The sequence below is a fragment of the Brachyhypopomus gauderio genome, chromosome 7 (genome assembly GCF_052324685.1).
Source record: "Brachyhypopomus gauderio isolate BG-103 chromosome 7, BGAUD_0.2, whole genome shotgun sequence".
In the NCBI taxonomy this organism is placed as follows: domain Eukaryota; kingdom Metazoa; phylum Chordata; class Actinopteri; order Gymnotiformes; family Hypopomidae; genus Brachyhypopomus; species Brachyhypopomus gauderio.
The window spans coordinates 10,027,588-10,052,448 of record NC_135217.1 but is presented as its reverse complement, the minus strand read 5'-3'; the positions used below and the strand labels follow the sequence as shown (position 1 = coordinate 10,052,448).

At 41.2% G+C, this 24,861-nt stretch overlaps 1 protein-coding gene across 1 annotated transcript in view; it reads right to left on the bottom strand.

Moving 5' to 3' along the window:
- Window positions 1-10,627: 10,627 nt before the first annotated feature.
- LOC143518774 (uncharacterized) overlaps window positions 10,628-24,861 on the bottom strand; it is a 31,293-nt gene continuing 17,059 nt past the window's right edge. Inside the window, exons 15-16 of the mRNA XM_077011531.1 lie at window positions 11,403-11,483; window positions 10,628-11,258 (exon numbers count right to left, since the gene is read on the bottom strand). The gene's annotated coding sequence lies outside the window, so the exon portion shown is untranslated. The remainder of the gene's footprint in view (window positions 11,259-11,402; window positions 11,484-24,861) is intronic.

Genomic DNA, 24,861 nt, shown 5'->3' with positions numbered 1-24,861 from the left:
TCTATCGCTCTCTATCTCTATTCATTCTCTCTCTATTCTCTCTCTCTCTATCTCTATCTCTCTCTCTCTCTCTCTCTCTCTCTCTCTCTCTCTCTCTCTCTCTCTCTCTCTCTCACACACACACACACACACACACACACACACACACACTTGCATTTGCACCATGAAGGAAATGATCACACTCTCAAGGAAAAGAAGGAGAATCATTTCCCTTTCTCTCCATGGTGGCAGTGTCCTCTCACAGCTGATACACAGACTGAAGTACTTTGAAGTACATTTGCACTCTAGTCTCCTGAATTTCGCTTTAAAGTGAAGAGTGAAATAATCATATGACTGAGATGTTGATTTGTTGTTGATTTGTGTAAAATCTTACAACATTTATATAAATGTATGACAAATATGCATTGAATAACGCAGTCATATTGTGACATTCATTTATTCACAACATATTTCTAATGAGGTCTACTGTGTCATTTGGAGGATAACATAATATTTTGAATAATATTAAATAATTACAAAAAACTACCACGCTATAGTAGGATATCGTGTATAGCGTGTAGTATGTTGCTCTCAAATAAATGTCAGTTGTAAGTTTTGTCATGTTTGCACATCAACCCTGTAATGGACATATGGCTATCTGAACAGAACAGTTGTTTGCAAACAAACAAACAAAAATAAACCAGGAAATATCATGGCTCTGTTAAGCTTTATAGAAATGAAACCAAATATGACAATTTTTTAGAAAAAAAATGTGGTTACAGTTTCCTTAAGATTTCTCTTCAAATTCTAATTTATTATTGCTAGCATTGCCATGTTCTAATCTTTTGTAAATAGATTTGACTGTGATTGAACAAGGCTGACGTGTTATGAGTTGACATTGTTGAGATTTTAAATGAATAGATTTAAAATAAGTGGTTTTTAAATATTTTGAAAAGTATCTCAGTTGAAGGTTCTGACAAACAGAAGTATGATACATTTTTAATCAAAACCTTTACTGACATTAACATCTTTGGTAATTATGAAATTGTGAAGCAGCCAAAATATTCCACATCAAAACAGTATATGTCCATTTTATTAATCATTCACATTCATAACATTTGTCAACATTTCAAAAGTTAAGTAAATGTAGTAGTTAAAACCTTTGAAAATGTTTAAAAGATTAATCTTGGATTTATACTTTTTAAAGTATCCAGCAATATATGCATTACATTTTTAAACATTTTATAAACATTTATACTTTTATAAATGTGATTAATTAATTAAAAATAACATTTCAGATTATTTAAAAATAGCTATCCCTTCAAAAACCATGAAATTGATCTCTTTCCAAAGCCACAGGCATTTGTGACAGGGTATCTAAGAGGGCAGCATCCCTCTGATTGGGTGGGAAGGATAGCCTTCTCTCCCTCTGATTGGATGGGAAGGATAGCCTTTTCGTCCTCTGATTGGATGGGAAGGATAGCCTTCTCCCCCTCTGATTGGGTGGGAAGGATAGCCTTCTCTTCCTCTGATTGGGTGGGAAGTATAGCCTTCTCTCCCTCTGATTGGGTGGGAAGGATAGCCTTCTCTTCTTCTGATTGGATGGGAAGGATAGCCTTCTCTCCATCTGCTCCCTTCTCTGCCTACCATTCCTTGCTAGAAAATCTACAGCATCAAGCTGTTGCACAAGCTAACAGAGTTTATGATTACAGGGCGGATGATTAGCACGCCAAATCTGCAGCAGCTAAGTGGGAAAGGACACACAAGGACATGCACAAGCAAAGCAGTTTGTGTACACATAAAATTTAAAATGACATTTTCATTCATATCACAAATAGTTTATGTATAATTTATGGCCTAGAGTCAAATGTACAAAAACAGCAAAACAACTATTGTGTATTATCCTGTGAGTTCCTTGAGCCTGGATGCATGACACATTTGAATGACAAATCCTTTCTTTGTAACGAAATCAAACCGATCCTTAAAGGTCAATTACAACTTAAAACTTACAACTTTTTCCTTTCAGTCATAACAGGTGTGACATTTTTTTCAGTAATAATATTCACATTTTTAGGCATTTGTAGGTTTCCTTCAAATAAGTTCAGAAAAATTTTACTGATTTTGTAATTTAAACATTATTTAGCAAATAGCAAATGTTGAGCATTGTTACTGACAATTTAAAATGTACACACACACACACACACACACACACACACACACACACACACACACACTATTAGAGCTGATCTAATCTCATTACTGCCATGTTAGAAGTAAGTCTCATCAGGCAATGCTCCTTCCACTAGACATTCTATATCTCTTCTCGCACCTCAGTGAATTTGAATGCATACTGGATTTTTTGCTTTTATGCATGACAAACATTGTGGCCTCAGTGTATCGATTTATGTCTGTGATGCTGTCTTCACTATTAACTATTGACCTATTAACACTGAACCAGCTTCAGCTCTTATTAGAACTGACAGCAATTCGGCAAGTCAGCATTTTAGCTCTTTCACATTTGGGAATAAAATGTCTGGTTTAGCCAGGCTCTGTGCTGTGTTTTTCTGGTAAAGCAGGGAGAAACAACTTGTGGCTGAGGTATCCGGACCGTGAAGGCAGTAATGATGTCATCCCTGTTTCTTAGAGTTTCTGACAGGGACAGATACCAGTTACTGACCCCACAGCTCAGTAAAAGAGAGAGAGAGAGAGAGAGAGAGAAAGCCAGATCACAGCTCAGAGAGAGTGAGAAATGGGGAGGTCACAGTGAACCAGAGTCGCAGTGAGACAGGTTACAGCTCGGAGGAAGAGGGAGCGAGAGGGAGAAAGAGAGAGAGGTCATAATAAGACAGGTCACAGATGAGAGAGAGGGAGAGAGAGAGAAACATGAGAGAGATGCACCTACATCAAGGCACAATTTATCAGTAAATTCTGACTAAACAACCCCAGTAGGAACCAAACAGCACCATCAAATTCATTCTGAATTTGTGTCACGCTTACCCACTGCCTGCATGGGTCCGAGCGGTGTGCTCTCTGCCTCCGCCTTCTTCTTCACCTCTCAGCACTCCTGGAGGAGAACAGAGCACTCCACTCTCACATACAGCAATGATTAACTGTGGCCAGGCCCCACCTGCAGCATATCAACTCAGGACAGGGCCCAGGGACAACACTGCAGGGAGGGATCACATGTTATGCAGAGGTCATGTAGAAAATCTTAATTATAAGCATGAATATTAAGGGTTAGACCGTGTTCATTGTAAATGATTGAGGAGAGTGGTGTAAATGGTGATGGAAGGAGACAGAGAGATGAAACTGAGCTCTTTCTGCTTTGTTTCTGCAAGTGCATATGGTGAACGGTATCTTCGTTGTGCTTTTTATCTGGTGTTTTGTTAAACAGAGTGGGAAAGGAACACCTGACACTACATTGTGTGTGTGTGTGTGTGTGTGTGTGTGTGTGTACCGTTTTTCAGAAGAGACCCAGATATCAGACCTTGTATGACTACCTTGTAGACTACTGCTAACTGAAATATAGAGTAAAAAAGCATTATTCAGCAACATTGTTAAACAAGAACATGAGAAGTCACTCAGTCTACTATACTGCCAATTACATCAAGACAAATATGTAAGAATTGCAATTACAAAATATCTTAAAGGCACAATATCAATTACAATTACAACAATAAATTTCCACTTAACAAGACAAAACATCTTGTCAATCCAAGATGGCCATGTGATGATTTCAGCATGTAAGGTTTTGGGTGAGCCAGACATCCATTACCGTTAAGCTTCATGTCTCATGGCCCCAGTTCAGTCCTACAGAAGCAAGTGTTGGACAACAAACGTTTTGGCTGACTGACTACATTTGGGGTAAGTGGAAATTGGGTAAATTGATTTTTTGCCAACAAGTTTGAGACAGCATCTAAGGATTTATTTCAAGTGTAAATTGGTTGTGAAACTGAAAGTGATATAAGGTGGTCTAATATAAATATTCATATTTTATAGCTCAAGGCAAGACAGTCTTTAAGAAAAAAATAATTGTAAAATGCAGGGACAGGAAGATTAATTTGTAAACCTCATGCATGGATGACAGAACATATGACTGGCCTGGGGATATCTTAAAAGATCAGCTTTACAAAAATGACTGTTTCCCACTGCAGCCACTATCATTATCACTGCTCATCTCATTTTAGAGACCACATGATGTAGCCCTCACAATATGAGCTCAGCAGGTCAGTCACTCGCACAAAATAATGGTAGTAAAAGGAATACACAAATCGAAAGAGGATCATATCTTATTCAACAAAATGTATATTGCATTAATTCCTTAGTAAACGTAGTAAATGACATTTTTGAAGTCGGCTTTGAGAATATCACTAATCATTGGTTGAGATGATGTTACGAACATATCATAATTCTGTTGTAATAAATGGTTCCTCTTGTTTTACAGGTTGTGATATCTCTGTAGTGAAGGTTTCTCATGTGCCATTTAGTTTTCAGATTCTATTTAAAGTTTACAAGCTACAATCGGAACTGAAGTGTCATGTTCCAAATTCCTAAATGCAAAAATTAACCATCACACACTATGTCTAATTAACCATCACAAACTATGTCTAATTAACTTGTCTCAGCGTGCAATATTGTAAGTGATGAACGATGTTTATCTAAGGAAAATGAATCCATGTAACAGTCCAAATGTGAGTAGCCCACATACACACATTAATGCCCTTTATCATGAGAGAAGTAGCAAAGCTGTAACTCAGAGAAGTACAGCAAAACACTGAAGCTAGGCAGGTCCTTCACAAATGAGTGTAACGCCCCTTTAAGAACGTCATCTTTGACGTGTTGTGTGTTGCTCCATTCGCATTAGGCAAGTCGGGTTTTTCGAGTGTGTTGTTGCACGTGTAGTTTCCCAGTTTTCACAGTAAAAGGCCCATTTGTTCTCAGCCCTGAAAACAAGGTCTTTTTACAGCAAAAAGTGCTTTTAATAAGTAAAAATTGGACGCAACTCCATCTTTTGTTCTGAGGCATAGAAAAGTGGGTTAGAAATTGGAAGAATTTCTGGAGATAAGGGGCCATATTTGTTGAGACAGAGGTGCAGGTCCCATATGCAGGATTTGCAGACGTTTTATATTATTTAACATAACATTCTTTACAGCCTACATTCAGTGGACATTGATCTATGTAGTTACACTGTAGAGATTACCTCATTCCAAATGATTCTTCTTATGCTGTAATCATCAGTGGCCCATTTCAGACCACATGACCATCACTGAGAAAATACTGTTTGGGCGGTAAACCACTCAACCCAGACATAAATAAATGTCTGGCTGCTGTGTGTCCAATCCTGGCAGAGGAACCCCCCCACCCACACATTTACCACACAGTCACTACTAAGTAAAAAATACCACACCAACAAAATATCTGTTTTTTGACCACATCTGCACAGAGCAACTGAGCACAGAGCAATTCTCACCTCTAAATAAATAATAACGTGCTAATAACATGACTCATCATTGTTGGTGAGAGAACGGTGAACACACAGAGGAGAGGGCAGCAGAGTGGGAAGAGATCTGACATGAGACAACCAGCAGGACTGATGACCCTGAAGGCGGGGCTAAGGCCAGCAGTTCCAGAGGCGTGGCTTCATCACAGGGGCGGGGAGTGGCAGAGGCGGTGCTCTCACAGGAGGCGGGCGTAGCAACATAGTCTTGCGAGCGGGACATGGTGAACAGGGGGTCGTTTGCAATGCTAGAGATTGGGGACAGGGCGACGACTTCTGAGCCGGAGACGAGCACATAAACGGACGAAGACAGCAAAGCCAGGCGCACTAGGACTATGTGCCCCAGGGCGAAGGCACCCGGGACTACGGGAGAAGGGAAGGCTGACAGAACGGCCTCAGACTGGCAGTGAGATGGCCACTGGAGACTCTTGGAGAGCAGGGCCTGGAGATGCGGCCAAGGTTCAGCCTGAGGTACCAGATAGCAATAGCAGCGGCTCTTGAAACAGGTAGGACAGAGTCCCAGGATGCCAGCTGAGCAGGTCCAGAACACCAGCTGGGCTGTAGGAGCAAGACAGCAAAGCCTAAATAGATCTGAAAATGACTTGGAAAACATTGCCTGAGACATTCAGAAAAAGACTGAAAAAAACTGTTCTTGTCTTTTCTGTCCTTGTGTTGAGGATTGTGCCTGCCCATTCCAGTGTTTTTCCCCTGAGGAATTGTCTCCTGAACTTTGACTAAACTTGGTGGACAGGGGAAGAACTGTAAATTCAGTCACACTGGAAAATAAACCTCTCACTGTCACGTGCTCCTGCCTCCCCCCTGTCAGTCATGTCTTTTGCTTTGTTCTCTGTGTGTTTGAGTGTCTTTTATTTTGAAATCCCTAGTTGCAATCCATAGTTTCTGTCTTCACACCCCTACCTTGTTCTCCGCCCCTTGTTATTGCTTTCAGGTGTGTCTTGTTGGGTTCCTTGTTTAGTTAGTGTATTTAAGTCCTGTGTTTGGTCTCTAGTGGTTGGTTATTGTAAGTTGTAAGTACTGGTTTTTGTTGATGCTTTTTGTAATTCATGCTCCTTGTGTCTTTGATGTCATGTCACCTCTGTTCTTTGTGATGAGTTCTGTCATTTTCATGTTATTTTTATTAACACTCCTCAAACTGCTCATCTACTCTGTTACACTCACAATATCCCATCAAGATCATTTGGAGTGGCCATCATAAAGGGGTAAACAAGACTTATGAGCAGAGGGGAGACCACAACACAAACACCAATGCAAGACACCAGTCTGAAACAAACACAAGGATACACTGAACACTAACTAGAGACACCTGGGGCAGAAGACACATAGAAGAGAAAACAGAACAGACACAGGTAAAGGGTGTGATTAAAAGGCAGAGCAAAAGTGGGACACACAATGAAGTGAAAGCGAGAGGCAAGAGATAATCCTTCCCACTACTGCTGGAACACATGAACCCTGCAGATGTCATCTGGTGTGGTCAGCTCTTTGTTGGGGTGTGACCAATGACCTTGGCAATGATCTTTAGTGCTCCATTAGCTGCAGACTGAATTGCTCGAGCAGGACTGATTGCTCATCTAATATAATTGATCCAAATTCTTCATTGATACCAATGCCCAGTGAAACCTCAGGCACTATTGACTTTGGGGTACCTTCTGCACAGAGTTCAAGATATTACAGGTAGTAACTGATGTTCTTGGAGGCAGTTAAAGCTGGAGAACAGGACCCAGTTCAGAGACCTCCTCCTTTAAGCTTTTTGAGTTTTGACAACAGGAGGCAATAACAGGAGATTTTTCTTGACGATCCATCTATTCTAAGTTCTGGTATCACCTTTCAACATAGCATTACTCAAAAGCTTTAAGACTTAATGAAGAGCTGTGATTCAGCATTCCTACAAAATATAATGGCCGGGTCACAGCACTGGTACACCAATGAGGAAACAGTGGTCGATAAACCTTTGTTTGAAAGCTTGAGATAACTCACTGGTTACATCAGGGGGCAGCAATGAAGTGTTGAGAATCTTTATAATCCCACTGAGGTGTAGCAGTCTGTGCAAGGACATTGTTTCAACTCTCGATAATGTAATTACAGTCCTGAAGAAAGATGATTCCTGACTCCTGACCAGCTAGGTCAGTTTGTCTCACCCAGTAGGACAACATTCTGTAAGTCTGTGGGACCAACTCAAAGCTGCCAAGACTTCAGAGACCATGATTTCTTCTTCAGACTTCAAATATCAAACCATCTGTTGACAAATGAATACAACAGTAGGCAGACTGGTATAGTGAGTGACATAAGAGATGAAGTTACTTAGTTACCCATAATTAACAGTGACAGAAATTAATCACAGCAACACACTTCTACCGCTTTCTCTAGGATGACACCTGAGGTGAAAGGGTTGGAAAGCTTGAAACAGCTTGAGCAAGACTGCAAGTGGGGATGTGCCTCTCACACCAGAAGTAGTCATCACACCGGATGACGCTGACCTCAGTCTGCAGCTCATGATGGAATTTAGGAGATCCTGCAAACAATGATCCTGCAAGGCAGATCCTGCAAACAATGACTTATACTGGTGACTAATGACATATAACAGTATAATGACTTATAATGGTATAATGACGTGGCTGATATTGGCTAACTGTTTCTTGTGCATGAGCAGTTCATTGATGACAGCCATGCTGTACCAGACGTTTAAGTGAATAGCCAAGAGAAATCAGATATTTGTGTTTGACATGATTATGTTAGCACACTGGCATTGGAGATCTCTACTGAGTGTGAGGACAGCCTGGTGTTAGGGATGTCAAACCCAGTAACTACAACCAGCCGTCCCGTTATGTCCCGGGGTAATGGGGCGTGCAACAACTGGTGTAGGAGAGAGGTGTCTGGGGGTTGAGTTAAGCACTCAAGATTGAATTCATACATTTGGAAACGTCATGGAGAAAAGTAGCTGAGGCTACTGCATTAAACATTTACCAAACCCACAATACTAGATGTTGCAGTAAACAAAGTAAAGAAAAGAAACATAAGAAAGAAACCAAACCGAGTCGTCCTGGGCAAGAAAGAGAAACATTATACAGGCTGTGGCCTTGCCCCTAATTTAATGGAACTCCACACTTTACATGCGGGTGGTCTTGGTTCATGTACAAGGAGCGTGGTTGGTAAATAAGGAGCTGCCCAGTTTTCTGTAACATTAGAATACATTCAAACACGATGCCTGTTGCCTGAAGGTCAGAAGCAAACTCAAAAACACAAGGTAACCCTATAAAGGGCAAATGGAACAGTAATAGTGAAATAACTGTTTATGGAGGGACAGGGATTCTACACATTTTAAGCAGCATTTTCATTTAATTATGATCAGTTCATGGCTTATTGAGTCATATTACGTATAGCTTAGTACACCTGTAGTGATATGTAGCTTAAATCTAAAACTGAATTACAAATATTTCAGTGGTCAAGGTTTACTGATATGGATATGAATATGAAATGGATATGAATGCTGCTACCACTCATCAGTTAAGATAATTAAGCCAAATGTTATTTCTTCTTTACAGTACAAAATAAACAAACACTGTTCATATGCTTCCTCTACCCCTTAATACTGTATGTATAAAACATACGGAAGAAGAATCCCACAACTTATTCACAGGATCTAATGCATTGAATGTTCATCTACTGGTAAAAATAAATACCAAGCTTTTCATAAGGAAACAATGAAGATTTTTTAAATGATTGGCCTTTAAGAGTTTGCTTATTAGCATTTAGCATTTTCAGAGCCAAGATATCAAGGGGTCTCATTGTGGTGGAAATTAAAATCTAAATAGAAAATACACCATAAGGAATTATATTAACAATCATCTGAATGTGGGACTTGTTAGTGATACCCAGTGTAGCAGGATACATTTACCTTTACATTACATACAATAATATGTAAATGTTGGTTTGGGAGGTGAGTAGGGAACTTATCTCTAATGTCCAGCAGACACAGGTCCAAAGGGGTAATGAACAACAATTTATTTTCTATTTCTTGAACTATATTTAATCAGAATGTCTGGACCAACAAACAGTCTGAAAAACATTTAATCAAATTTCCTTCTGAGTTTTTTTTTTTTTCATTTATTGCAAAGGTTAGATAAATTGTAATTCATTCCTGGCCGAGATGGCGGTGATGCAGCTCTTTCAACTGTTTCCTAAGCTGAATTAGACGCTAGATGATGTGAGGGGTGTTCACATACACCCTCCCAGTCTAGCTGCTGACGCCATCCTTCCCTCAGACATAGCTCCACTGTTGATATGGAAATACATTGGAATGTTTCATGGAGTGCTAACAGGATGATGGATTGTGAATTTTAAATGTATCAGTCACTTAATGAAATGTCAATATATTTCCAACCTCAGTTATATCACCAGTAGTGTGAATAGCCTTCTTGCCCCACTCAGAAATGCCCCTGTGCATGCCTGGGGGGAGGTCTGGATTGTTGTGAATGGGAGGAAAACAGACAGAAGGGTAAAAAGCATATCCTTCAAGTCTCCATGTCTACTTGCAGATAGATACAATGTTTTCTAGCTGTATTTGATCCTTAATCAGTAAGGCCACCCTGGGCTGTGACAGGAACAAAATGTGTTGGGGGAAGGGAAGCATATCCAGCTTATTGACTAATCCATGTAGACTGGGGGTCACCAACAAACCATACAAAGATTAATCTGAGCTGGGCACATCAATGGTGTCTGTTGAACCATGGAGCAATGCGACCGCCAAGGAGAAGTTTCTTCTCACTCAAAATAAAGGGTTTAAGTGCACTACAAATACTGTTAAAGGCTTTCCATCAAATTATAATCATAGGCATAATCAGAAACTCTTGGTAGTATATTTTAATATTAATATTTTACAAATATTTTATTAGGTGGATATGGCCAAACCATGACAGGTAAACTGGCTTGCCTGTCAAGGTCATTTTGTAGCATTCCTTACCTAGTATTGTAACCTCACTGCACATGTGAAAATTACTGATAAATTAGTGTTACCAGTACAATTATACCACAGCATAAAATTACTAGTAGTATAATAGTATAATAAAATTCAATGTCCTGCAGATATTTGCTACACATGTAACGACAGCACAAGGCAAAGGCAGGATGTCGAGATGCAGTTTCAATTTTGTAGGTTTTATTTTTACGAGGAAAAATAAGATAAGAACCATAACAGAGACCCTTGCACACATTACAGGATGCAGCATTCTTAAATTGAGCATCACACTGGAGCTGCACTCAGCATACAGACAGTGACCCATCAGACGTTCTACTGCCCCCCTGCTCCACAGCTCAGACACAACCACATGCAGGGGTCAGACCCAGAGCAGTATGATTTTGGTCATTTTCTAATGTTTTCTTTGATCTAAACATTTAAAGTAAGTTTACAAGCTGGATGCAAGTTTAAGTTTAGTGATAGCTTCTAATGTAATGCTAGGCAACATGGAGCAGAGGCGTGAGGGCCATTTGGGTCAGCTAGGAGTACAGGGAGGGCCAGGTGGTCCAGGAGGGCCTGGAAGGCCAGGAATTCCAGCAAGGCCTTGAGGGCCACGAGAACCTTTCTGTCCAGGAGGGCCAGGAATGCCTGCAGGGCCGGGAGGGCCAGTAGGGCAGTGCAGTATAACTTCATAGAGATCAGAATAACTCCCTTGTCTTCTTTCACACACCAATCCTTGCATTTCCTCTGAGTTCGGTTCTGATACGTTTTTCTGCTCTCCACTACTTTGCTGATACTTTATAGCTGGAACTTCACAGAAAAAGTGCATCGTTATATAAATTCCTTCCTTCTGTTAGGTCTGATTGTTCTACTCACTTTTTTGAGTACAATCAACTTTTGTGAACATAAACACAACTTTCGCATAATTTGTCTCAGTGCTGATAAATGACTTACGGCGAAGTACGTTTAGAATGAGTATACTGATCAGTAAGAGAGTGTTGAAGATCAACAGTGTCGTCTGTAACCTGTTGCCCCCTGTAGGAGAGATGGACAAACATGGAGGATCTTAAAGAACACAAGTCACCAGCTTTACAGGAGAGATCACAGCTGCCCATCTGTGTAAGAAATATTTACAACCATAATTGTACTGATGATTATATGCTGTGAAATTATGCCCCTGTGGTGTCTTACCATGTGGTGTGTGCGTGGTCTTCACTACAGGAGGCCGGTGTAGAGTCTGGTACACATCCTCAGTCATTCTGGTCTCCGTATCAGATTTCATAGACATTCACCTTCAACTCAGTATAACGCCTGGCTGCTAACAACACACACCAGTGCACAGTGAAGATGCAGGGCTGAGTGAGGAGTGCTTACACACCCAGTGTGACGTCTAGGGCTGAGATTGTGAAAGGAAGGATAAGGAGGAAGTTATCTGTACTTCCTTAAAAGGTCCTGTTTTTGTATGTCATTTTGAAAGCCTTGTATTTATAAATCACTGTAACATCAAAACTGGAGACGTCCTTGCCAGTTGAAGACCACTGGTGCTGGCCAGGGGTCCGAAAACTGGGCTGTGGACCAGTGAAACCAGTGAGCAGCGGTTGGTCTGACACTCCAACTGCCAACCTTCACCACACCTCTGTAATCAGCTATAAGCAAAAATGAATGATGAGAAACCTATATGAATTTTCTTTCCTAAGAAATTTTCTTTTCTTGTGCTTAGAAATATACACATTACAGATTAAGCCATTCAGTAATTTTAATGTCAAATTTTATTAATTAATTCATCTAAAATGGTTAAAAAGCAAAATTAGGCTTGATATGTAGATATATTATTTTCAATTACGTTCTAATAAAAGCCATCTGAGTGTGCTGGTGGGTTTAGAACATCTTTTTATCTCCTCCATGTTCAATTCGATCAATTATTTTGGACCTCTTTATTAGCAAACAGCAAAAACAGAAAAGTACTGGAAGATTAAGAAGGTTTGAAGAGAAGAGAAAAACCCTCTGAGTGCTGCTTTAATTAACAGTGTGATGTAAACCTGTGGTTCTCTCTCCCAGTCCTGGCAACCCCATTGGACATTATAGCATTTTATTTATGTAACAGACCTGGCTGAGCTGAAAAAAAGCAAAAACAGGTCCTAAGGCAGGAAGTACAAATATAGAATTTGTTGCAAGATATGGTAATGTCTAATAAACCAAAGTGCCTATGCAGAAGGTCATTATGAACCATTCAACATTTAATACACAGTGCCACATAGTAGCTCTTTTTGCATCATTACAGCCCACAGCATCATTACCTTGAAACCTGTGAGCAGCATTTCCACTGGTCGACTAACTACACCCGTCCCTCAGTGCTAGAAAACACCACTGTCAGCTGCTTTAGGTCAAAGGCTCAGATGGATCTCATTTGTACTTGCATCACTTTCCACTGAACAATGTGGTAAACCAGTTCCCCTTAAGCAGAGTCAGAGGTGTTGAGCAAGCTCATGTGTCTAAGACTAGAAAATGTCTGCTACATCTTTGACATTATGCAGTCTCAATCTGGTTATATAAGACCGGTTAAAGAGGGGATATTGCTTTGTCGAAGTGCAACAAAAAAAACAATGAAAACTGCTACAGACTCTAAAACAAACGGTGCATCTGTCTAGGTTCAGTAAGACAGTGAGAGGTGATGATGATGTGTGACTCTGCTGTCTTTAATTTGGTGAAAGACAGCGTCCAAACCTGAAGGAAGGCGGTCCGCGCTGCACGTAGCTGTGAACTTGCTCAAAATCCTTGAAAAAAGGTGTTATCTTCAAACAAATGAAAAGGTCAATTTTGGTGTTGAGCACATTTTACAGCCTCAACAACTATACAACTATGGATATTGGCCATTATTTAGAATTATATGCTAGCATTGCTCTTGTACTGTCTTCACGTCAACACATATACTGCATTTGAAAAACTGCAGTTCTGCATGAAATACAGTTCACAGAAGACTGTGTTGTGTTGCTGTGGTATTCTACATAGACTACAGTGCTGTATAAATGTGTTTCCAGGACCTGCTGTTTACTCAGAAGGGGGGAGGCCAGTGGTCACAGTGGTGAACAAAGCAATCTGCTCTATAATGTCTGCATGACTTTATACTTTGTGACTATTTTGTAGAGTGTAGTAAATGTAGTACATTAATCAAATATTAAACTTCTTAAACGCTTAATAATGTCATTTGTTTTGTAATATTTGCATATGGATTTTTGTACTCCTTCTGTCAAATACTCCACTATGCGACCAGAGCTATCTTTGTGGTATATTGCATCCTGTCATGTCATTTAGCATCTTCAAACTTAGATAAATCTCAGATACTATACTGCATACTGCCACACGGTCCATTATTCAATAAACAGTATGGACTAAGAGCAGTATGCATTGCATAGTATGTAGGAAGCTATTTCAAATATAGTCCCAATCAGGGGTTTGATTAATCTCCCACCCCTGTCCCTCACTTACCTTTCTCGATTGAATCCCCACAGGTTCCTTTGCATTGACGATCCTTAGCTACTTGTTAGAGTTTGTACCAAGCGTGCTCATCAAAGACGTGCTCCATCTTTATGTGCATTTCAATAAATAAAGGCTTTTTGTTCCTCACTCAGGCCTTGCTGCTGATTCATGACGACACAGACCCTAGCAAAAATGGTTCTTAATTATATATCGGATATACTGAAATCTGTAAATGCACACAAAAAGTATTTACATAAGAAATCAATGTATACATTTTATGATAAAAATATTTCTATATTAGTTTTATATTAACTACAATTAAACTGGCAGTTAGAAAGTACTGCTCAGATGCATTTGCCATGTGTCCCTTCTGATCAGTTGAAGGTGGGACTAAGAGCGAATAAGACTAGATGATTTAATGTACAGATTCCTAATTTCACATATAAAAGGCCATAGTGCTTAAATACAAAAGATTAAAAAGACCGCTCTACAACCTTTTCCTGCAGTATTCCTCCACTCCTGCAGTATTCCCACACCAGCTCCTGGTGCTCCCCCCCCCCCTTGTTCTCATATACCTCCTCCTTCCTGTCCTCCGAGGGAACAGATAACTCCAGTATGATGGTCATACATGTAATATTCAATTTATTGAAATGGAAAATAAATGTACCCTACAGACCATCTTGTGTTGTACTAGAGATAACATCTAACTAAATTGTACTTTTGCATTTTCCCTTTTGTAGTACAGAAGAGACTAAATGTTGATTAATTGGACATAAAATTTTATTTTATGTCCTTACCATGTAAAGGGCACATTGCATCTCTGTGGAAACAATGCAGAACATTTCTGATGTTTTTATTTCCTATACTCTGCAAGCTATGGGGACTCCTGACCCTCCAGGGAGCTCGAAAGGTTGCTCTTCATCTAGGATTCACAGCGTGGTTTCAATTCTGTTGTCCGTGGAGCTTCAAATGACACCAAGTATTGAAGTGATTATTAATGTAAAAGTACATAAACCTGGACTAAAAAATGCCCCTCAAAGATTATGTCATCTGTACAGTTTCATTAAGAAATGCAGAAATGATTTAGCCTATCTGTGTGTTAAAAGTTTCTTGAACAGTGCTAGTCTATCAGTATTCTTCATATTCAGTGCTTGCAGATTCCCAGAGCAGACATAGGAGTCCATAGGTCTAAGGGGTCCATCAGTAATTATGTTAATTTCCTACAACATAAGCCTAATATACATATGCGTACCAGTTTTAGTTTATTATATATATGTACAACATCATCTGCAATTTGCTGCCCTCCAGTGGTTCTGTTGGAGAGGTGCAGGATGTGAAAGCACCAGCTTCACAGGGCAGAATGCAGGCAGCTGTCCGTTCAAATAACAAGGACCTTAAGGTTATACATGTGGGTAGTTTGGTCATGTTCTGCCCGTTTGTCATTGTTCCATGATTCAGTCTTTGCTGGTTTACCGTTTTTGACGTATTGACGTACTATTTGGATTTATATGCTGTTTTACAGAAATTGTAGTCATAGTCCCCGCGGCTGGAGGGTCCAGGCACCAGAGTCATGCCGGTATAGGGCCACTCCCCCCTGGGCCCGAGAAACCTTCCAACCTGCGGCTTTTGCTCACCTTGCCCCAGCTAAAATGAAGAGAACACATTAATTCTGCAACCTATACGTTTAATCTAATAGTCAACAGTCATCTACAGAAGGAAAAAACTAAATATATTCCACATTCCCAAAGCCACATAAAGAGTACAGTATCTCCTTGCTTGGAAGTTGCTTTCCACTTGCCTCTCAGCTAATTAATGGGGACCTTTATAGCTAGCTTGCTATTTATATGCTTGCTGAAAAGCCATGTTTTTAATTCATTGCAAATAGCTAGTTGTACTTTCCTATAATTATTTTGGCTCTTGTACTTGGTGTGTATCAGAGGTGTCAATTCCAGGTTCAGAAAGTAAAAGTCCTCACCAGGATTTTGCTCATTTGCTCAGGCTTCCTGGATTGTGTTGATTCCAATAATTTTACCTGGATTGCACTAATTAGAAAATCTAGCAAGCTTGAGCAAAATCCTGGTGAGGACTTTTACTTTCTGAACCTGGAATTGACACCTCTGGTGTGTATATATATATGTATCCTTTGTTGCTTGTTCCAGATGTAGCTGCAATTTTCGATAAAAGTAAACTATGAAAGTGAACATTAGCTGCTAATGTTAAGTTTTCTACACTAGCTAGATAAGTTTAAGGTTTCTGTATGTTTACAGACGCCATTATTCTTTTTAGTAGTAATAGCGTTCAGCTCATAAATAGGAACCGCTCAGTGTAAGTAACCAACAGACATCTAACTAGTGCAAAAAAAAGCTAGTTTAAGAAATCCATTAGCATTAAGGGTACAGAACCGTCCTAATGACTTGTAATGTCAGCTAGCTAGATATGATAACTCACTATGCGTCACTGTGACGTTTGCGTCGGAGAGACGGACGAGACACGAGTCCGATGGTTTACGCACAATCACTTCTTTAATTTACACAGATATTGCGCAATTAACGCACGATTAACATGAACACGGCACACAACGTGCAGACTTAGACAATGACGAGCACAGGACACTGCGCGAGCGCACATTAAATAGGCAAGACACATTAGCCCCACGTGATCACGAGACGATTCACAGGTGAGACTTATAAATCACACGACAAAATCCCAACCGTATATCCACTGACGCAGACAAAGCACGTGGACAACGTTTACACACGCCCAAAAGGGAGGGGCCGGGGTCCTCAACGTGACAGTCACCAGCTGTTTTGTCAGGAAAAATTAGGTGTTCTTAGTACTTCTTAATGAATAATGTAATGCAGTCATGTAATAATTAACAATGTAAAATTAAATAATAATGTATGAATGATTAAAATGTGTTTAAAATTATGTAAGGCTGTACCTGAATTTGTTTTCAAAAATGTAATATTCAGCATCTAGATCGTCCATTAAAATGGACGGAAATAATTCTATAGCATTTGTAAATCCATAGCCAAAACATTTCATTAAACATCAATTACTCGCTAACTGTCGTTTTACAGGTTTATTTATCTCTTACACCAGACATGGGCAAACTACAGCCATATACGGTCAGTTAGGCTTTTTAATTCGGCACGACAAATTTGTCCAAATGTCACAGAGGTGTCAATTCCAGATTCAGAAAGTAAAAGTCCTCACCAGGATTTTGATCAAGCTTGCTAGATCTTCTAATTAGTGCAATCCAGGTAAAAATAGAGGAATCAACACAATCCAGGAAGCCTGAGCAAAATCCTGGTGAGCACTTTTACTTTCTGAACCTGGAATTGACACCTCTGTAGTGTGTGTATATATACACACACACACACACACATATATAGTAACGTGGCGAGTACGCGAACGTACACACCGTGTGAAAACAGAGAGAGAGGTGGACCCAAGTGCCGGCTCGAGCTGGCAAAACCAATGACGGTGTTTACTAGTCAGCAAGAGAATGAGGCAAGCAGACACCAGTGGTGAAAGACACCGAACACAAAAGACATGGATGAAAGTCAACGCATAAAACAAAAGAAACTCGACCGTGAGAATACGGGAGAAAACTAAAGAAGTTCCAGGGTTGCCAACTCTCACGCATTGAGCGTGAGACACACGCATTTGACCGTTTTCACACGCTCTCACGCCACACTTTCGATATCTCACGCCAAAAAAAAAATCCAGTTTATTTACCTCTGATCCACATCTATGATTCAATGAGTTACTAGTTCGCTCTGGCGCCAACCACCGGCGATCGATAGATCGCGATATAATACTTAATTTGTGTCCATTTTACGCCCCCCCTCCCCGCTCAACAATTTACACTCGCCACCTCCTCCAGGTTAAAATCTCACTCTAAGCGACCGTCAAAAGTTGGCAACCCTGAAGAAGCACAAACACAAAATAACACGGAAGACTCAAGGCGTAACAAAATGGAACTCAACTGTAGAAACATGGGTGGTAATAATAAAGAAAACTCAATGCGTGTAAAAAGAACTAAAGACACCAGGGAAAGTGGCTGGCAAGCAGGAAAACGTCGCAACAAACCAAACACCCTTCCCAAAATAAATGTATAACGGATAGGAATTTAACAGGGGGAGGAAAACTTGAGAGGGGCCAGGGAACGGCACAGGAGATAGAGACTCGAATAAGTAGCAGAGGAACAAGAGAGAGAGTGAGAGGGGAAGGTGGTGAGACACCTTGTAATGTAGTTTAAACTCCTGCATAGCTATCACCATTCGATTGTATAATAGGCTGCATGAACGTAAACAGTGACGCCGGTCCCAGTTCGCAGCTTCCTTGTATGTTGATGCTGCTAACCTGGTCCCTAAGGAAGACGAGGCCAGAGTGAACAATCAAAACCAGCCTATGCAGCTAGGTCATACCCGCCTAACACAACAGGAAAGGCAGGCACGTATGTTAGGGGGTCGCTGCCTGTATTGTGGGCAAGAGGGTCACAAACGTGCCAAATGCCAAATTTCATTGATGCTGCCTTTGTGAAAGAACTCCAGATTCCCCTCTCCAACTACTGCTAGAAAACCACTTATACCTTAAATGGGATAAGTCATGCCCAGAACAAGTTGGCCATGGATACTGCCAAGACCCAGTCAGTAGCTCAATGGCTCAACCCACATTGCTCCGTCAGGTTCAGCAATTCCTGGGGTTTGCTAATTTTTACAGGCGCATCTTTAAGAACTACAGTGCAGTGGTGGCTCCACTCATCACACTCATCAGCCCGGAAGCTGCACATGGGATGCTCTCCTGACGCTCCACGATGGGAAGGTGGTCAACCACCGCGTCTGGGAGCTGGAAAGTGTGGGTGAGTAGCATGAACATCTGTTACAAGAGAGAGGCAGATAATATCCCTTGCCGGGATCCAGGCTTGTTCCTCTGGCCCAATCAACCAGATACTGAAGACCACCACGCCAGCGACGGGATTCGAGTAACCACATATGCTGGTCGACTGTCAATGTCCAGAGGCTCTGGTGGGCTAGCAAGCACAGAGGGAGTAGACATGGGATTGAAGTGAACAGGTTTCAGGAGAGAGATGTTAAAGGTAGGGTTAATGCGATATTGCAGAAGTAATAGAAGCTTATAGGTGACGGCGTTGACTCAGCTGAGTATTTTGGCCCGATATATCTAGGGCTGACTTTATGGCTAGGCAAGGTTGAGGTTTTGGGTGGATAGTCACACTCTCTGGTACGAGCACTGCGTTTCAACCATTCATCCAGAGCAGGGACATCCGTGGGAGTCTAATCCCACGGGAAAAAAAGGTGGTTGGTAGCCGTAGACACACTGGAAGGTAGTGAGTTTAATGGAAGAATGAATGATGGAATTATGGGCGTATTCTGCCCATGGGAGGTATTTTTGCCAATCATTCCTACCCAACTCCTGGTTGTAGCGCTCTACTTCACCATTAGACAGGGGTGATATCCTGAGGTTAAGCTGGCCGTCACTGGCCATAGTAGCTTGCAGACCTGTTTCCATACACGGGAGGTGAATTGTACTCCACGATCTTCAGTATTCCATGTCTTTAGGCAGTACTGAAGCACATGCGAGCACATAGTCATGGATGTCATCCTCCCAAGACGGCCACCAGTAACATTGAGAGATGAGATACCTTGTACGGGCAATACCTGGATGTCCTGTAACAACCGTGTCATGGGCAAGCTGGAGGATACACCCCCTTAGTGATACGGGGACCTATTGTTTTTCCTCTGGGCAGTCTTCAGGACCCGGGTCAGTACTCAGCACCTCTTCCAAGTCCTTCTGAATGTCCCTCCGAATAACAGCGAGGAAACAGGAATCTCGTAGTATGCATTACAGACTATGAAAGGTTGCCCCGATGCTTCTAACCAATGATGCCATTGTTCCAGGGCAAGTTTCATGGCGAGGAGTTCAAGATCTCCCACATCATAACTGACTTCTGCAGGCTTCAATTTCCTGGAGAAGTAGGCGCAGGGAAATAACTTTGGTGGGTCTCCCTGTCTTTGAGAGAGCACAGTACCCACGCCCACCTCTGAACAATATCTTAATATCCTCTGATAAAGGACACATTTCTTTTCTCATACTGCTAGACTTCAGTGCTGCTTTTGACACCATTGATCATAATATTCTACTTAATAGGCTGGAAACACTCATTGGCATAAGAGGTCAAGCACTCTCCTGGTTCAGGTCCTACCTGACAGATTGTTACCAATTTGTACTAGTAAATAATGAATGCTCAGAACATTCTAAGGTAAAATATGGTGTCCCACAAGGATCTGTACTGGGCCCCATTTTTGCGGCATTACACTGGCTTCCAATTAAATATCGAATTGAATTTAAAATTCTTCTGTTAACCTATAAGGCGTTACATGGTCTTGCCCCACAATATCTGAGAGAACTCATTGCGTACTACAACCCATCTCGCCCTTTGCGCTCCCAAAATGCTGGATTTCTCCTAATTCCAAAAATTTGTAAGACTACAGCTGAAGGCCGAGCCTTCTCCTTTAAAGCCCCTCAATTATGGAATAGCCTTCCAGCTCCAATCCGAGATTCTGACATGGTTCCAATCTTTAAATCTAGACTTAAGACTCACCTATTTAATCAAGCCTTCAGCTAATATTCCCCTTGTAAGGTGTGGGGCTCGGGGGCCCTCAGACATTGAGATTACTGGTAATCTGAGATGTTGATGCTGTCTTCCAGCTGTGTCATGGCGTCACCCAGTTGTGACAATGACTTGACTGGAAAGCAATGTCTCAGTGAGCCCTCATGACTGTGGTCATCTCTGAACCCCTCCCTTTAGTGATGCTGCTATAGATTAGCCTGCTGCAGCCACATGCTGATCACTGGCACGTGAGCTGTGTACATTTATATCAATGATGGTTTAAATTGATGTCCACACGCTCAGTCTTTATTGTTTATCTTTTTGCATGCTTCCACCCAAGACGATTGCATGCAAGCACCTACAAGCACCTGGGAGATGGTCTGGCTTGCTGGTGGATGTACTGATTGGATGTGTTGGATGTGCCATTTCCGCAAGAGGACGTGCTGATGCTAGCTCCTACCTGAGGCTCACCATCTACACCGAAGGGACTGTGACTACTTGGCCGGGGAACAAGGACCTTAACTTTATCTGTAGAACCATCTTGCGCACCACAGACTTGTGCTAATGGGCCGCCCAATGGAGGATGGGTTCCCTTTTGAGTCTTGGTCCTCCCGAGGTTTCTTCCTAATCCCCACCATCATAGGGAGTTTTTCCTTGCCACTATCGCCTTTGACTTGCTCATTAGGGATCTGGACCCATGCGATTGTAAAGCTGCTTTGTGGCAACATGTGTTGTGAAAAGCAATATATAAATAAATTTGACTTTGACTTTGACTTTGAACGCTGTAATTCCTTGGTTGAATGGGGTACCGGCCAATTTGTTACAGCTTCCACCTTGTTTTCATCCATGGCAATCTGGCCCGGTGATAACGTGCAGCCCAGGAAGGAAATCGTGGGGACATGGAACTCGCATTTCTCCGCCTTTACATACAGATTGTTTTCTCACAAGCGCTGCAAGACAGCCGAGACATGCTGAACGTGATCTGCAACTGAAGGTAAATCAAGGTAAATCAAGATGTCATCAATATAAACAAAAACGAACTGGTCGATCATATCACAGAATATTTCGTCCATGAACGCCTGAAACACAAAAGGACTATTAGATAACCCGTACGGCATCACCAGTTATTCATAATGACTTCTTGCTGTGACGAATGCAGTCTTCCACTCATCGCCTTCACGTATGCGTATCAGGTTATATGCACATGCAGGTCTAACTTTGTAAATGTGTTCACTCCCATCAGACGCTCCTGTGAAGCAGAGATGGAGGGAAGAGGGTAATCATATTTGGAAGCAACAACATTCATGGCACGGTAATCGATGCAATCCTCCTCCTTTCTTAAGAAGAAGCCAGCCACCACAGGTGAAGTCGATGGACAGATAAACCCCTTTGGAAGAGCTTTGCTGACGTAGGACTCCATGGTGAGAGAGTGGGTAAGGTCTGGTTCTCTTAGGCAGAGGAATTCTGGGCAGGATGTTTATGGCACAGTCACAAGACCTGTGCAGAGGCAGCTGACTGGCACTACTTTTACTGAAAACATCAGCATAATCCTGATATTGCTTCGGAACAACATCGGAGAGGGGAGTGTCAGGACTCTTGATCGAAGTAGAATGGAGGGGTAAGTGCATGCATTGCTGTAAACAGCGTGGTCACCACCTTATGAGTTCTCGTGTTTTCAAGGATATCTCTCATATTCTGTTAATCAAGGAAAGCCGATTATAATGGGATCTCAGTGTGACGAAACTAGGTAAAATTGTCTCATTTCAGAGTGAAACAGTCCTACTCGGAGAACCAGGGGTTGAGTGCGTAATGTTACCACTCCGTCTCCGATGGGCTGACCATTCAAGGAGTTTATTCTTAAGGGAGGATCCACAGATACAGTGGGAATGTGCAGTGTGTTAGCTAGTTCTGTGTTTAAGAAGTCACCCGCTGCTCCAGAGTCTATTAACTCCGACAAGTCAGTAGTAATACCACCCCAAGTTATTTGAATAGGTAGGTTTACTTGAGACCTTCCCCCGATAGAAAGTAAAGATGTGCTTACTCTCACTTGCGAGCGCGCATTGCCTCTGGACCATGACAGAAGTCATGACCGCAGTACAGTCATGGCCAAAAGTTTTGAGAATGATACAAATATTAATTTCTACAAAGTCTATTGCTTCAGTTTTTATAGTGGCAATTTGCATATACTCCAGAATGTTATAAAGAGTGATTAGCTTAACAGCAATTAATTGCAAAGTCAATATTTGCCTAGAAAATGAACTTTATCCCCCAAAACACATTTCAACTTCATTCCAGCCCTGCCTTAAAAGGACCGGCTAACATTGTTTCAGTGATTGCTCCATTAACACATGTGTGGGTGTTAATGAGGACAAGGCTGGAGATCAATCTGTCATGATTAAGTAAGAATGACACCACTGGACACTTTAAAAGGAGGCTGGTGCTTGGCATCATTGTTTCTCTTCTGTTAACCATGGTTATTGCTAAAGAAACATGTGCAGTCATCATTGCACTGCACAAAAATGGCCTAACAGGGAAGAGTATCGCAGCTAGAAAGATTGCACCTCAGTCAACAATCTATCGCATCATCAAGAACTTCAAGGAGAGAGGTTCCATTGTTGCCTAAAAAGCTCCAGGGCGCCCAAGAAAGACCAGCAAGCGCTAGGTCCATCTCTTAAAAGTGTTTCAGTTGCGGGATCGGGCTACCAGCAGTGCAGAGCTTGCTCAGGAATGGCAGCAGTCAGGTGTGAGTGGATCTGCATGCACTGTGAGGCGGAGACTCTTGGAGCAAGGCCTGGTCTCAAGGAGGGCATCAAAGAAGCCACTTCTCTCCAGAAAAACATCAGGGACAGACTGATATTCTGCAAAAGGTACAGGGAGTGGACTGCTGAGGACTGGGGTAAAGTTATTTTACCATTGTATGTACCCTATGCTTTGGCAACACAAATGTACATATTTTTCATGCCAATAAAGCACCATTGAATTGAATTGAGAATGAGAAAGAATGGGAATGAATGAGAATGAGAGAGAGAATGAGAGAGTTGGTTGCTCTGGGTAAAATGTGTTTTCCTTCCCACTAGCTCTTAATATTTGACTGGACAAAGAGGAGTGACAATAATACAGTTTATTATATTTATGTAGCACATTTTGCGATCAGTAAACACTCACAACACGTAAAGACTGTGACAAAAGAAAGATAAGCGACAAGCACAACATTGAAACACATTAAATAAACTCACATTAACAAGACACAAGTGCAAACCAAAGCAAACGAGATAAGAGACAGGAGAAACAAATGACATGAATGAGCGTACACACACACACACACACACACACACACACACAGACTATTTTGCAATATTAGTGATTCACCATTCCTGCACATATTCATTTTCCTCATAGTTACGTCATCACATAATAATTGGTCATTAAAATAATAAAACCGTAAGGGATGTTTGTGTAAGATGAAAATTTTAAACCTCATTTGGAAAACACAAAACAATCAAATAAATTCTGCTGTATAGTAGAGCTGATTATCTATTCTTAAAAAACTAACATTTTATCAAGAAATTTTGAGTATTATGTTACCTGTCGTCACAGGGTGAGTATACATGCACAGGAGAATCAGAAGCAGTCTGAATACACTACAGATGTAGCGATAAGGTGAACCCTAACGTAAGAAAACATTTACAGTTTTCCTTAAGCAGCCCTTCTGTTCCCACTATCAGCCTTGACTGGTTGTTCCTTCTTCAGGGCCCCATTACTTCTCAATATGAATGACACACAGTCAGATACACTGAGAAGCACACACACTTTATTCATGAAACAGTTATAGTTAACCAAAGAGATGACATCAACAGGAAATATGTTGATGCATTGAATACTGTATATAATGCAGCCAAAAAGGGAGAAATAGGCATAGCACTTGCCATAGATAAAAATAAATATAGTATGATCAGAAGATGATATGAAGTATGATTATGAACCAAACCACTGTACAACATCTACATAAAAATTATCTACATTATCTACATCAAGACCCTTGCACACATTACAGGATGCAGCATTCTTAAATTGAGCATCACACTGGAGCTGCACTCAGCATACAGACAGTGACCCATCAGATGTTCCACTGCCCCCCTGCTCCACAGCTCAGACACAACCACATGCAGGGGTCAGACCCAGAGCAGTATGAGTTTGGTCATTTTCTAATGTTTTCTTTGATCTAAACATTTAAAGTAAGTTTACAAGCTGGATGCAAGTTTAAGTTTAGTGATAGCTTCTAATGTAATGCTAGGCAAC